Source organism: Labeo rohita, chromosome 14 (assembly GCF_022985175.1).
Source record: "Labeo rohita strain BAU-BD-2019 chromosome 14, IGBB_LRoh.1.0, whole genome shotgun sequence".
Lineage (NCBI taxonomy): Eukaryota > Metazoa > Chordata > Actinopteri > Cypriniformes > Cyprinidae > Labeo > Labeo rohita.
The window spans coordinates 3544647-3557723 of NC_066882.1; positions in this window are offsets into that span (position 1 = coordinate 3544647).

Here is a 13077-nt window from a genome sequence, read left to right on the forward strand (position 1 = left end):
GTAAGTTAATTTTACCAAAGAGTGTAAATAATGTTCCAAGGGCATACACTTGAGAAGGGACACTAGGGACATCCTTACCAATAGCCAACTTTTTAACCTAAATTGTCTCTAACAAAAAAATTGTTTAAACAATTAAATATATGTGTATGAAACCACTATTGCTGTGATTTCTGTTTCCACATACTTATCCAAGTCCACTTTGAACAAAGAAAAAAGAGGTTTAGAGCAAGTAAACTTCTGTTTATGAATGTGAAATTTAGCTAACAGAAAACACAATTTAATTATGTAATATTGTCCTGTATTCTCCATAGAATATTCAGATAATCCAAACAAAGCATCTTTAAAACAAAATGAGAAGTCACTTACAAAATAAGATTGTATAAACACCAAAAAATCTGACCAAAATTTCTCTTTGTGGGTGCATTGCCAAAACAAATGAATGAAGTCTTCTTCAGAAGAATGACAAAAACTTCAGTTCACTTCAATGTCAGGCTTACATTTCCTAAAAAAGACTTTAGTCGGGTAACATTTGTTAAGTTTAAAAATCATCTCTTTTACTTTGTTAGTAAGCAGATACTTATAAGGCAAGGTCCGTACTTTCTCCCAAGGTATATTCTCCACAATATTACTCCAATACGGTATTACATAGGGAATTGTTGTTATCTCAGCCTGGAAGAGAGCTCTGATTTTATAGTTATTTTTCTGACAATTTGCAGAAAAGCATACACCTCCAATCATTGTGTCAGTTAAATTCAGAGAGTAAGAACACGGCCATGGAAATGTAGTACCTTGCAACAGAAAAGACACACCAGAGGGAATGGCATTGAAAACAACTGCATATTCATCAGCAGATACAGGAATATTATATTTCTGTAAAAAATCTGAATAATTATAAACTCTGCCTTGTGAGTTAAAAAGCTGTCCAACTAAAAGAAGGTTGTTTTCAAACCAATCCTTGAAAAAAAGTGATTTATTCTTGTAAAGAATATTCTCATTGTTCCATAAGTAATATTTGTGTGTAGAGAAGTTGTGTTTGTATATGAGGGACCAGGCCAAGAGCATCTGCTTCTGGAAATTAGAAAGTTTGATAGGGATTTTTGAGACATTATAATTACAGAGTAAAAAAAAAAATCCAGTCCTCCTTGTTTTACTGGATCGATCGGAACTTCCCGTTTTGCGAATCACTGATTTAGCCTGGAACTCCAAAAAAAAGAGAGAAAAGAAAGAAAGAATACACAAATACAATGGAGTCATTTAAATATTAATTTCTCTACACTGTAAAAAAAAGTTTGTTGAGTCAACTTAAAATAATTTGTAACCTGGCTGCCTTCAAATTTTAAGTTCAGTCAACTCAAAAAATGTTTATTCAACTTGAAATATTAAATTATACTAAGTGACAACTTAGATATTTGAGTTGAATCAACTTAAAATTTTAAGGCAGCTGGGTTACTTACCCATCTGTTAAGTTCAGCAAACACAAATATCTAAGTTTTTACTTAGTACAACTTAACATTTCAAGTTGAATAAACTTATTTTAGTTGACTGAACTTAAAATTTTAAAGCAGCAGGGTAACAAATTATTTTAAGCTGACTCAACAAATTGTGTTTTTTATTTTTTACAGTGTAGTGGACTATATGTAAACACCTTTTATGTGAAATAGTACAGGTCAGTACTAAATAAAAAAATAACATGCATTTCGTATGATTCCTCTTTTTTTAAAAAAAAAAAAAAAAAAAAAAAAAAAAAAAAAACATTTTCCAGACTCTGCAAGGTGTATGAAAACTTTTGACCTCAACTGTATATTTTCCTTCAATAGTAGTCGAAAAACTGAATGGGAATAGAGTATGTCGAATTCACATTATTCATAAAAACAGCAGACAAAACGTACAAGACAACCTACTACTTCTGGCAATACTTTGAAGTGTGCATCCAGTGGACACTTTACTCTCCCATGAGGCCACGGGAGAGGAGTTTTGAATCTCAGTGAAGCAATAGAGTTGCCCAAATTTTTCAATATGATATTGAACTACGTGGTACAACATCTCTGGCTATGATTATAAATGAAACAGACTTTACATGCATTTATGACGCTTATGCATCCTATTTTAGGTAAAAATAATACTTCTCTGAAAAGAAATTGGAAGTAGACATATGAAAATCCATGTTTTTTTTGTTGTTATCGCATGTGTTATCATTTCCTAACCCTCGTGTTGTTTCAAAACCTGCATGACTTTATTTATTCTGTAAAACAGAAAAGATGAACTGCTATGAAATATTTGCAATATGCTGCTTGCAAAAAAGTGAAAAAACACTAACAATGTGAATGACTAGATGATGTAGTTACGATATCTACCAGCATATCTACTGAGCCACACTAACTAGCCAAACACTGTCCCATGGGCATTTGACTTAGCCTTATTGTTATCCCTATAATAGAAATCAAAGACTTCACACTTCTCACAATAAGGCCTGGATTTTGTGAAATTCTGCAGTGATTCATGCCAGGACTGGTAATCTTTGAAAAATCTTACAAAGCATTCCCTCCTTCTCATTACAGAGCTCTTAAAATGCAGGGCCACAACAACAACATTGGCAGCAATAGCAACAGGGTAAACAGCAGCGACTGTGTGACAACACAGATGAATGCCCTTCAAGCAGAGAAACAGACCACAGCGGATCAAAGACGTGGAAGCATGGCAACACCAGAAAACATGCAGTCGAGTGTGTTATCAGCCAGCCGAGGGGCTCTCCCAGAACTTATCTTTCCCTCTACTGAATCTCTTCCATCAGCAGGTAGATTATACTCGTCACCTGCGAGCACTTCAAAGGCGTTTTTCTCCACTTGTGCTTTAGCAACAGTCGTCATTTAGGAAAGCGATAATTGTCAGAGGTGTTGCGCAAAGAGATGCCCTTTTGTTGACTCCTGTCAGCGCTGGAGATCTGACCGCAAGCGAGCGTGTTATCCAGCGCCGGGATCGACATCGGGCCCCGTCACGCCAGGCCCTGTGTAGTTCAGCCAGGGGGAACTGGGCTGACATCCTGAAAAGGGAAAGGAAGAGGAAAGAGCTGGAACGCCGGCGATGATAGTCACCTTCCCTCCCCGATTATCTTTGGTGATAGAGGAAACGTGCCTCACTGCAGTCCACAAACCCATACACTGTCAACAGAGGAAAAAGTCTTTAGTGCTCCCTTACACTTTTGTCTCATATCTGTTTTCAGGAACAAGCAGGGTGTTGAAGATATGGCAAAGCAAACACAAAACACACACACTCCATCCAAGTTTATGTGCAACAGTACTGGCTGAGGTAAAGGTTTAATCATTTGTAATTCCAGGTGAGAGAGTGGATATTATGTACTGCGGGCAAGACCTCTTTGCAGAAATGAGTCTATAAAAGATTAAAACATGAGGAAATAGGGCCGCAAAAAACGACCGCTTTAAATCAGCATGTTAGGCGTATAGGAAAATAGTGCACTTAAAATTGGTATGCTTTATAATTCATAGAAACGACATCTGTGTGGAATGCTTTTGCTGTGCTCAAACCTAATACATTTTTCATGCTGGAAACACTGTTGATAAGTATGGATCATGACAGATGATTTACAGGTAGGCAAACCTAAAGTCGCTGCCTTTTTCTCCGACTTTAAATTCAGTCTCCCTCCTCCGAGACGGACCATCAGGCTGGGAAAAAAATGACAAATAGTAGTTATAATAATTCTGATAATGCTGCACGGTGTTTGTCACCTTGTAGCAGGAATAGTGTTTGTGCTAAGCTTTCTTTTCCTCCATAAATGCTGCAGCATGCATTGTACCAGCTTAATGGGTGTGACTGAGGAACAGAGGGGCTATAAATCTTCAACCCGACCTCTCGGCAATGATCTCGCGACCGCTGCTTACAAAACACTGCCAGCCCTTTGCAGTTTGCCTCGAAATATTTCACTGGTTTGTTATTTTTGTATTTTCCATTTTTACTGCGAACGCTTAAGCGGCGGGCATGTGTGTTCGTATAATTAATGAACTGTACGCTCACTTGTGTGGAGTGTTGCGGTAAACATGATCTTTATGAGTGCGGTGGCAGAAATGCTCTGACGCATCCTGGCAGGCCCGGTAAAGAAGGATTGGACTGGAAAAGTGTAGAGTATGAAGTCATAACCTTGACGTTAGAGTATCTTTCAGCACTCATAAAACAGGCCGGTCAGTTTGAGTGACCTCAGCGCTTAGTGTAGGCTGGCATAATGGTTTTGTTTGGAGACAAATGGAGGGAATCTTTCAAATTAAAGTAATGACGCATGTTATTTCTCATGATACATGCATGTGAGCGTTATTTCTACCACGTCAAAGTAACAAAAATGATGTCTTTAACATAAGATCAGCAGGCAGAGTTTTGAATTGTAGCATAAAATCTGCTCCACATTGCAGCTTATAATAGCCAAGAACCACCCAATTATACTGTAAAACTGACTGACACAGAAAGTTATTTTTTGTGTTTTTGCATGCTATTTAGGGGTGGGTTATCTAAAATAATTGATACTGCAGAAATAGGCCAACAAGGTCAAAAATCATTCAGATAATTGCACAGCAGTGTCAGTCAGTAGGCGGCTATAGGCAGAATACACTATTTAAAAATACTATAAATAGAATATATAAATAGACTTTCTGGCAAACCGTAAGTACATTTCATAGACTAAATAAAAACAGAACAATTCTCTATATGGGTTACAGCTACTGTCTCAAACACATCTGTAAATATGTTTCCAAGACCGATGCCATTAACCTCAACAAATTTTGGTAAATACAGTAAGAGTTGATTGTCAAAAATACTAAAATTTACTTGGTCAGGGAAACTGTCAGGGAAAAGCTACTATGTACACTAAAGGTACTAGTATGTACTTTTAAAGTGTTATTATGCACTGTTAAAGTACTAATATGCATCTTTAACCTGTTAAATGTCCGTTCCACTTTTTGACCATAGACCTAAAAATGACATTTTCAACTTAAATTGTAAAAACTAAGATGTTTATGTTTTATATAAAATATGTGACCCTGGACCACAAAACCAGTCAGAAATCACACAGGTATGTTTGTGGCAATAGCTAACAATGCGTTGTATGGGTCAAAATTATCATAAAAGAAATGTATTATTTTATGACAAAAATCATTGGGGCATTAAGTAAAGATCATGTTCCGTTAAGATATTTTGTAAATTTTCAACCGTAAATATATCAAAACTTAATTTTTGATTAGTAATATGCATTGCTAAGAACTTTATTTGGACAACATTAAAGGTGATTTTCTCAATATTTTATTGCACCCTCAGATTCTAGATTTGCATGTCAACCAAATATTGTCAACAAACCATTTATCAAAGGAAAGGTTATTTATTCAGCTTTCAGATGATGTATAAATCTCAATTTCATAAAATTTACCCTTATGACTGGTTTTGTGGTCCAGGGTCATATACTTTACAAAACAAGTTGGTCTCAAAGACTGCTAGAAAAAAATGGGAAAGAAAATAGTGTCAAATTTGAGGTTGATATCTCAAAAAAAAAAAAAAGCTTTCTGTAAGATTTTATTTCGGCCCAGTACCAAACCTTTGTACTAGATGACCATCAAACTTCATTATTGAAAATATAGGTCACCTCGAAATATGGTTTGAGTGATCTGAAACACATTTTTCCATACTTCTTACAGTATTTATGAAGTTAATATTTAGAAGTATTAATGGGCAGTATGGCAGGATTTGATTTGAATTCAACCTCTAATAAAGAGAATGAGAACCCTGAACTTGGGTTATAGTTAAAGCTGCATCACAAATGGAGAATTTATCAGTTTTTCTTCTTATTCAAAACATTTTTAGATCATCAAAAACCATAGGGAGTCATTTTTCTGAGAGTGTACAGTGAACATTTTTTTACCCATGGCACCTCAGATATGTACTTACAAAAATCATTAGCTCATTTTGTTTTTACACAAGGCAGAAAAACAAATTATGTAGGAAACAGACTCAGAAATCTTGGAGTGCAATGCTGTAACTATAAAATTAGTACATAAATATCAGCAACAGTCATCATGGGGGGTGTTTGAGAAGATGTCCTAATCTGGAAAATCTGCCCTACAAATGGGGACACGCACAAATGCACAAGCGAGCAACACTTTAATGAGCTAAACAATGACACGTGGATATGTGGAGTGTCCAACAGTTGCCCATTGTGTAAAACTGGAACATGGTCAAAGCGAGAGATACATGTGGCACGGTGTTTGTGCGGTGACTAAGAAACCCACACGGTTGTGATTACGGTGTGTATGAATGCTCATTGAGTTTGTTAACTTGCCGTGGCTGCATGTAGTCATTTCTGGGTCGGCCAAGGTACCCTCCGGCTATGTTGAGCAAAATGTAATGCTTTTACAACCTGGCCCATTACATTTTGATACAGGTTTATTTCCCCAGCTCATGGTAAATCTCTCCCCTTTCCACAACAAGCCCCCCTTACCTGGCGGGGCCGGTTCTCTAGGTACCTGGTTTTATCCAGCTCAGATCCAGATGTGCGGGAAGAAGAGCACTATGGCTGACCAATGAGTCTTTATTTATTTTCATTCTGTACTGTTTCTCTGAGAGGCTGAGGTCAAATGTACTCACTATGAAACTCCTTAAAAGGGACCTGGAAATTGTATTGCCAGCCGCTTTCGATTATTTGTGCCCTAAAAATCCTGTAAAAGGAAAAAGCTCAAACCACAGCAGAAATTACTGAATTCTTTCATAAATGCCTACATTCGTTCTTCCCTGCACCATTACGCAATAGTGGCTTGGCTTGTGCATGCCTTGTTTCTTACGCTGCAGGACATCCATTTCCACCTTTAAATGAATATATTGCATAGCAACTGACCACCGTGTCTTTAAACACAATTAGAATAGCTCAGATTTATATTCAAATTCAAAACTGAAGCTCATTAGTAGGATTGGTTTAAACATTTTGATTCAACCATGCTTTTATAATGCAGTCTAGGCCACATTAAAAATCTGGGATTTAATATGTCACTCTAAACTTGAAACCTTTAAAGCAATAATAAAATTAAATAAAACAAAGAAAATTCATGACGTAATGTGAATACGCTTTTGGAATACTTCATTCTGATTGGTCAGTCCTGGCATTCGTCTTCTTACTAGGCCGACTGTTTGGTATAGTGTAATGGAATATTATTTCTTAGTGGAAAATATCGCTAAATATATTACAATTTAAAATACCTGTTTTCTCTTTGAATATATTGTAAAATGTAATTTATTCCTGTGTTGCAAAGCTGAATTTTTAGCATCATTTTAATATGCTGACTTGTTGCTCAAGAAACAGTTCTGATTATTATCAATGTTGAAAACTGTTTTCGTATGAAAAGAAAGTTCAAGAGAATAGGAATTCTTTTGCAAGAAATATCTTAATAATACCAAGTATTATTAAAAGTAATACTAATAAAAAGTATTAATTAGGTAGTGATCACTCAGAGTTATCCTTTACATATTTGATGGATAAACACAATAAATAAAAGCCTTTCCCCCAGCACTCAGACTGTTGAACTCCACTTTATTTATTTGTTCATGCTTTTCTCCCCTCTATCTTGCGTTCCCTGATTTTATTAGAGAGAACATGTTTGTTAACGCTGCCAAACCAATGTGAGCCACGATATGCACGGCCGCGTTTCCCTACAAACCTAAATTTGGAGTAAGAGACAGAGTGTTGTGCTGAATCTCGATTATACAATTAGACAAGGCAATAAACGTGTGACTTATATAAGCAAAAACCATGGGCAGCACACCAGCAATATTTTACTTGACATGGATACCCCTTAGCTGCAAACAAACCACAATTGCCTCACATCAGCCCAGCCTGGTCGTTCTCATCGTTCAGCCATGATTGCTGGCGAACTACCAATTAGCAGCTTATGGGACGCAGCTATGCAAATGCGGCCTGACCGAGCTTAGACGCCAATCAATGGCGGACTGAACTAAAATCAATGACACAGTTGACATGTTTTAATGGGCTCTGGGTGAAGCCCTGCACGTCTCTGCCAGCCAAGAGATTATTTTTGCTTGTGGTAAAATGAAATGGAGCCTTTACTCTCAAACCCAACAACCCCTAACTCTTCCTGCTCCAATTCTCTCTTTCACTTATGACCTATTTCCAATCTGACCAAGTCTTACTCACAGAGAAATCACTCAGGTAAGGAAATTGTGAGCCAGGGACATTCGACCAATCTTCAAGCACATCTGCACAGGAATCGAGACAGCCAGGAAGAGGTTGTGGACCGTGCCTCTGTCTGGCAGGAGAATAAAAGCCCGCCGTGATGTATGTTCCGATACTGCAGTGCCAATCAATCTGAACGCCCAGCCCTTGGAGGAATGAGCTCAGTGTTTACTTGCTTAGCGCCGGTCACTTCTCGTGCACTAGTATTTATGTGTTTGGGCACATAATATGACAAAAACTGACAGAAGCAAATAGAAAGTGGAAATACTCATATTAACAACGACCAGGGGAGTTTATAGCCTCTGGCATTTTTAGACTATTTTGGACATATAAATGGATATAAATCGTCTTTACCTGCAGCACAGAATCATTTACATGCTACACACACAATAAATAAATGCTTCATCATTGACAAACAATGTAAGACTTTCGCAAGTTTTGTTTTCTACAATGGTTTGGCCAATATCACACGAGCAGACATACATCAGCCATACCACAAAGTCTCTTAGCCAATCAGATTTGAGGACCAAAACAAACTGTCCTATAGACCAATTCAGTGTTTGATGACGTTTTTTGTGGGCGTAGCTTATCTGATGGCAGGAAATGTAGCGGTCTATGGAAGCCATGGAATAAAAGAATAAATCTGAGTTTATATTTCAAAATTCCGACTTTACATCTCCATTCTGAAACGAAAAATCAATTCTTCATTCTCTCTTTTCCCCTTGGCTCAGTTTATATCCCACACTTCTGTGTGTGTGTGTGTGTGTGTCAGAATTTAGTTAAATTGAATTATAAACTTACATTTGCAGAGTAAAAAAAGAATGGGATAAAATAGGTAAATGTGTAAATATGTAAGAAATTACAGATTTAAATTTAACTTCATGCTGTAGCTGTAATACAATACGTCTCCTATGAACTGCATATGTGAATATTATGTAGACAAATTGTTTAAATCTAATTTATGATTTAAAAGTAGAGTAATCATAGCAGGTTTCATCTATAGTCCATCTGTTTACACGACTGTATTTAGCTTCAAATGGCGTTTCTGACCACAGTATTCTATAAAAATGAATTGCCTTCCGATTCTGACATCCAAAGGCACAACAATGCCTTTTTCTCCTATTCCATGGATTTTACCCGTTTCCCTCAACTTGTTACCAGTGTTTTTCTGCCACCACAATGGCGCACAACTGTTTATAGACGCCCCCTTTCAGCGCTGCGTTCGTTGTCTTCTGTCATCTGCTTTGTGTTTTCACAGCAGGAAGGTAAGGTGGTACGAATTTATGAATTTAATAAGAATTTATGAATTTAAGAGAACTCTAGAGTCTTCACCAGCTAATCAGCTATTCTTCAACAGCAGTGATAAATATATAGAGTTAGCCTACCACATAAAACGGAAGTTCAAAAAAAAATGCTGGAAAAGAATTCTAAAGTTTTTTTTTTTTTTTTTTTTTTAATTACCGTTTGTATAACCACAGTTTTAATACAAATACCATGTAGCAAACCCATGGTTAATTAGTGGTTACCATGGTCTAACTTTAGTACTTTTTTTTTTTTTTTTTTGGTTTTAGCCTATTTGTAGTAAACCTATGGTTGATTTATTTTTAGTAATGGAATCATAATGCCTGAATGAATAAAACTAAATAGCGAGCTGTTTCAGACCGCGTTTGACGGCATCAAATAAGTGATTCATAGTTCTGATTCTGAACAACTGATAGAAAATACACATGACTTGATTGCTGAAATATTATCCGAGAAAATGATTCTTATTTCGGTTTATGTCAATCCCATTGCAACATAAAGATATTATTAATATTAACTATTAGTAATGTTACCACGGAGCGGTATTTCATTTTAACAAATGAAAAGGGGGGGTGTTTGTGTTGGTTGTTTGTGGGGACTTTATGTACCGCAAATTTATATGTATGAGTCTGTGTGTGTGTTTATACAGTATGTGGTAGACTATAGTGAAATACAGGGCAAAACATGTGGGAGAGCTGGAACAAGCCCCGAAGCGCATTACTCCAGGTTCTCTCGTTTTTTTAAGTTGGACTTCAAAGGTTCTGAGTCTTTTTCTTGACTCACTGGACCTGGCATATCCTCAAACAGAAAGAAAAATATTTAAAAAAAAAAAAAAAAGAAAGAAAAAAAAAAGAAATACGTTCCAGCCTATTGGCTGTAGCAGAGTATGAAAATCAGTGGAGCATATGAAAAACAACAGACAATCATATTCCTGAAACGTTTTTATAAACAAAAACAGCTAACTGATAAAACAAATCACGCCTCTTAGTTCAGTCAATTAATAAGGCACTAGGGAAAGGCTTTTGCTTGCTCATACTGCCCCCTCCTGGCCACTACAGGAACACAGAATGTTTATTGTCATTCATTGGCTGTCAGAGTCAGACTTCTAACCTAAATTGACCCCCTGATGAGAAACTAATTTCCCAGTCCTCAAAAGACATAATGGTCAGCACTTAACATAAATGATAAAGGTGACTCACGCTGTTGACTATCACACTACAAATGATGGGGATCAAGAGACAAGGGGCTAAATTAGCCTTTTCTGGTCTCCTAGTGAGTGATTCAGCTGACTCATTTTGAATGAATAATTCTAAATGAAAGAAAGTACCCACTCTTAAGGGACTTCTTACAGTAATTTCTCACAGACCTGTTGTTTGGGCCTGGAATATATTAATTATTGTGTTTATAATATTTTGATTACTTTTGATTACTATTTTGTTCATTTTAAAATGTAATTTCTTAACACCCTACTCTTGTTTAGTGCAGTTGTGGTTAGAGGACAGAATAACAGGTGCTGTTTCTGTGTGCTGTAGTTTGTTTTATAAGGTTGGGCTGTTATCTGTTGCCATAGCAATGTAAAGCTGACCTATAACGTGTGCAGCCTCCATTCTCTTGTGTCGAATTGAATTTTTTTTTTTTCTCGGAAGGAGCTGCAATTTACCTCACCAACATCAATAACCAGGAAACCACAGCGGGGAGTTGGAATCAAGCATGCATTCATGGAAGATTTATGTGTGAAATACACTAAATGCCAAAAAACAAAATGTGTGCATAGTCACGACTTTACCTTATTTTTTACTTCCTCAATTCCTCGGGCAAAATTCATATTAAATGTCTCTGCTACTCTGTCAGCTGGACAAAAAAATAAACCTTTCTAAGAACAATTTTAGAAGATACACAGAAAAAGCTCTGAAAATCTATAATAACAATGTATTGCTTTTTGTGCTTTTACTACTGTACTACTGTAAATGACAAGATGGAAAATGTGTGATACATAAAAGACCAGAAGAAGTTGTAAGATTAAGACTATTAATTTAATGTAATTTAATATTAAAATAAATAAATATTAAGTCTGACTAGAAAATAACAGGCAATGTTAGTGTGCTTTTAAACCCTAGCTTTCACTTATTTGTACAGTATTTGTAGGCCTATGTCTTCAACTGTATTAACCTTTTAAAATCAAGATTTGCAATATTTATTAGAGTAACAAATAACATAATCAATAATGTGTGCCTTCACACATTCAAAGTTCAAGTAACTTTTGACTGGCCAGCATGCATGGTTGTACACAGTATATAGGCCTGAAATTTGGGTCTATACAATTAAAAACACTACAAATATTACAAAAACATTATTGAAAGCCTAATTTGAAGAGTATCTTACTTGCCCAGGTGAAAAAGTGCAATAAAATACGCTTTATTTCAGTACACTTAGTACACTTCCATAATGTAAAGTGATCTATTTTTGCACACTAAATTTGAACTTAATATACTAAAACTTATTCTTTAGTACTTATTAAGTGTACTCAACTGTGCTATTTCGGGACACCATGAATATGAACTAATGTGCTTTTAACATATTATCTCTGTATTAAAAAAAGTAGTTACCATTTGTAGTACATTTGAACCCATCTTTCATACACTTTTGAATATATTCATTATACAGAAAATAGACTTATGAATTATTTAAAATATAAGAATAATATACAATAAATATATACAACATGTATTTATAATGTATTGCCCACATATTTTTATACATTAAATAATTCACTTCAAATGCATTGTAACTAAAGTCATGGGCAAAAATATTGGCACCCTTGCAATTCTGTCAGAAAATGCAACACTTCTCTCAGAAAATTGTTCCAATTGCAAATATTTTTGGTATTCACATGCTTCTTGTTTCTGTTTGCACCGCAACAACACAAAAAAACAGAGGAGAAAAGTCAAACTTGATAAAATTTCACACAAAACTCAAAAATGAACTGGACAAAATTACTGGCACCTTGTCAAAACTATGATAGCAATAATTGCTTTTCAAGCATGTGATGCTCCTGTAATTTGTATGTAGACACACCTGTGGCAAGTAACAGGTGTGGGCAATATAGTAATCACACTTGCAACCAGTTAAAATGGAGAAAAGCTGACTCATCCATTGTGTTGTGTGTCACACTGAGCATGGAGAAAAGAAAGAAGTGTAAAAACATGGACAATCTTAAGGCTACAAGTCCATCTCCAAAGCTAACTTCCCTGGATGAGGACGGAAGAGCAAAATTATTGAAAAATTACAATGAAGGATTGTTCGAACAGTGGATAAAGAACCCTGATTAACTTCCAAACAAATTTAAGCTGATCTGTAGACACAGGGTACAACAGTGTCAGCTTGCACTATCCGTCACCATCTGAATGAAAAGGGACGCTATGGTAGGAGACCACTGCTGACACAAAGGCATAAAAAAGCAAGACTGGAGTTCGCCAAAACTTATGTGACAAAACCACAATCCTTCTGGGAGAACGTACTGTGGACAGATGAGACAAAAGTAG